Consider the following 3,807-nt stretch of genomic DNA (forward strand, 5'->3'; position numbering starts at 1 on the left):
TGCGTCGGGTTTCACCGATGTAGAGAAGGCCGCACCGGGAGCACTGGATGCAATAGATGACCCCAACAGATTCACAAGTGAAGCATTGCCTCACTTGGAAGTACTGTTTGGAGCCCTGAATGGTGGCAAGAGAGGAGGTGTAGGGACAGGTGTAGCACTTGCGCTTACAGGGATAAGTGCCAGGTGGGAGATCCGTGGGGAGGGACATGTGGATCAGGGAGTCGCTGAGGGACCGATCCCTGAGGAAGGCAGAGAGGGGTGGAGAGAGAAAGATGTGTTTAGTGGTGGGGTCCTGTTGAAGGTGGCGGAAGTTGCGGAGGATAATGTGCTAGATCCGGAGGCTAGTGGGGTGGTAGGTGAGGACAAGGGGAACTCTGTCCCTGTTGTGGTGGCGGGAGGATGGGGTGAGAGCCAAAGTGCGGGAAATGGAGGAGATGTGGGTGAGGGCATCATTGATGACAGCAGAAGGGAAACCATGATCCTTAAAGAAGGAGGACATTTGAGATGTCCTGGAACATAAGAAGTAGCAGGAGTAGGCCATCTTGCGCGTCGAACCTGCTCTGTCACTCAATAAGATCATGGCTGATCTGCCTGTAAACTCGGTTCCACCTTCCTGCCTTTTCCCTATAATGCTGCTTCCATCAGGTACAAGATTCACAGGACTCACATCACCAAGTTCAAGAACAGTTACTACACCACAACCATCAGGCTCTTGAACAAAAGGGGATCACGATACTCACTTGCCCATCCATTGAGATGTTCCCACAGCCGATGATCTCACTTTATACTTCATACTTTATTGTCGCCAAACAATTGATACTAGAACGTACAATCATCACAGATATATTTGATTCTGCGCTTTCCGCTCCCAGGATTACAAATATTTAATATTAAAAATATTTAAAATAGTAAAAATTAGTAAATATTAAAAATTTAAATTATAAATCGTAAATGGAAAATAGAAAAATGGAAAGTAAGGTAGTGCAAAAAAAAACGAGAGGCAGGTCTGGATATTTGGAAGGTATGGCACAGATACGGATCGGGATCCATTCAGCAGTCTTATCACAGTTGGAAAGAAGCTGTTCCGAAATCTGGCCATAAGAGTCTTCAAGCTCCTGAGCCTTCTCCCGGAGGGAAGAGGGACGAAAAGTGTGATGGCTGGATGGGTCGTGGCCCTGCTTATCCTGGCAGCACTGCTCCGACAGCGTGCAGCATAAAGTGAGTCCAAGGACGGAAGATTGGTTTGTGTGATGTTCTGCGCCATGTTCACAACCTTCTGCAGCTTCTTTTGGTCTTGGACAGGACAACTTCCATACCAGGTTGTGATGCACCCGAGAAGAATGCTTTCTACAGTGTATCTATAAAAATTAGTGCGGGTTTTAGGGTGCAGGCCAAACTTCTTTAGTTTTCTCAGGAAGTAAAGGCGCTGGTGGGCTTTCTTGGCAGTGAACTCTGCTTGGTTGGACCAAGTCAGGTCATTTGTGATACTGACCCCGAGGAACTTAAAGCTTTTGACCTGTTCCACTTGCGCACCACCGATGTAAATTGGGTCGTGCGGTCTGCTACTCCTTCTGAAGTCAACAACCTATTCCTTCGTCTTGCTGACGTTGAGGGATAGGTTATTGTCTTCGCACCATGCCACCAGGTTGTTAATTTCCTCTCTGTACTCAAATTCATCATTACCCGAGATACGGCCTACAATTGTTGTGTCATCAGCAAACTTATATATTGAGCTCGATGGAAACTTGGCTACACAATCATGGGTGTACAGTGAGTACAGCAGGGGACTGAGTACACAGCCTCCTGGGACACCGGTGCTCAGAGTGATTGTAGAGGAGAGCTTGTCCCCTATTTTTACAGCCTGGGTCTTGTCTGTGAGGAAGTTGAAGATCCAGGATATCAGTTTATCACAAGTATTTGTGCCACAGTTAAGGACTCTTGATACTGTTATCTCATGTTCTCGTTATTCATTGCTATTTATTTATATTTGCATTTGCACAGTTCATTGTCTTCTGCACTCTAGGTGATCCTTCATTGATCCTGTAAGAGTTACTATTGCTAAATTGACACTGAACCTTTGAACAATACCTCACATTTTTATGTATTTTCTCTGTTTTTAATCTATTCAATATACATATATATCATCATCATCATGTGCCATACTCTGCCAGAGCCTCAGCGACCACTTTCTTCCACTGCGATCTGTCGGCAGTCAAAGCTCTTGTATCTCTAGCGGTGAGGCTGGTCCACTTCTTGATGTTGTCGATCTGGGTTGTCCTCTGTTGTCTCAGGAGCAGCTTCCTTCTACTCTGCCTTCAGGCACAGTGTGTTCCAATGTGTCATCAGTGTCCAAAATAGCAAAATTTCCTTTGGATAATGATTTCCAGAATTATTGGTTTCGTGCCAATCTTTTCTAGGATGAAATTGTTGGATCTCCTTTCAATGTATGATACCCTGAGGATCCGTCTGTATGTCCACAGATCAAATGCTGTCAACTTCTTTTCATCAGCTGCTTTTAGGGTCCATGTTTCACTGCCATATAGGGTTACTGGCCAGACGAGGCTCTTGAGGAGGCGTGTCTTGGTGTCAGTGCTCACAGATCTATCTCTCCAGATGTTCCAGAGTTTGGTAGTGCTTGTGCGTGCCATTGCTAGCCTTCGCCTAATTTCCTTCCTGCATTCGTTTGTGTCATTTAGTTCTGCACCAAGGTATATAAAGGAGGACACTTGTTCAATCTTGTCATTTCCAATGTAGATGTCAGCTTGAATTGCAGTTTTGCTTATCACCACAACTTTGGTCTTTTTGCCATTTATCAGCAATCCAAATTCAGTAGAGACTTTTGCAACATTATTGAGTCGTGCTTGTAGGTCTTCTTCTGTTGTGGCTAGCAGGGCTGTGACATCTGCGTATCTCAAGTTACTGATGGTTCTTCCTCCTATTTTAATGCCAGTGTTGTCTGGAATTGCCAGTCTCATGATCATCTCAGTGTAGATGTTAAAAAGGCGTGGAGAAAGGATGCAGCCTTGGCGGATTCCTTTCCCATTGCAGAAATAGATATATATATATATTTCACACACATACACGCACATATATACTTTCTGTAATTGATTTACTTTTTTTTTCCTTTCTATACTTTCTGTTTTTGATTTACTTTTTTTCCTTTCTATATTATCCTGTATTGCATTGAACTGCTGCTGCTAAGTTAACAAATTTCATGAGCTGGTGAACCTCCTCTGCACTGCCTCTGAAGTCAGCGAATAAAGAGACCAGAACTGCATGCAGTACTCCAGGAGTGGCCTCATCAGTTTCCTGTGCAGTTGCAGCATAGCCTTCCTAGTCTTAAATTCAATCCCTCTGACAATGAAGGCCAACATTCTGTTTACAACCTTGATAACCTTTTGCACTTGCAAACTAATCTTTTGCAACTCATACACAAGCATTCCCAAGTCCCTCTGCACAATAACATGTTAAATAATAATCTAATCTTCCATTCCTCTGTGCAAAGTGGACGACCTTACATTTACCAACATTGCACTACACTCGGTCCCTTCATCCAAATCGTTAATGTACTGTACGTCACGAACGGTTGCCGAACCGACATCGACCCCTGCAGCACTCCGCTCACCACTGACCACCAACAAGAGCCATACCCATTTATCCCAACTTTCTGCCTCCTATTAATTAATCAGTCCTCTATCTAGTTACTACATTAATCCATTACCCCTAAAGACATAAATGGATCTGGGGCTGAGAGCTTTATGTTCTTCGGCATACACATCACCGAGGATCTAACGTGGTCTGTACGTA

The sequence above is a fragment of the Mobula birostris genome, chromosome 12 (assembly GCF_030028105.1).
Source record: "Mobula birostris isolate sMobBir1 chromosome 12, sMobBir1.hap1, whole genome shotgun sequence".
Classification (NCBI taxonomy): domain Eukaryota; kingdom Metazoa; phylum Chordata; class Chondrichthyes; order Myliobatiformes; family Myliobatidae; genus Mobula; species Mobula birostris.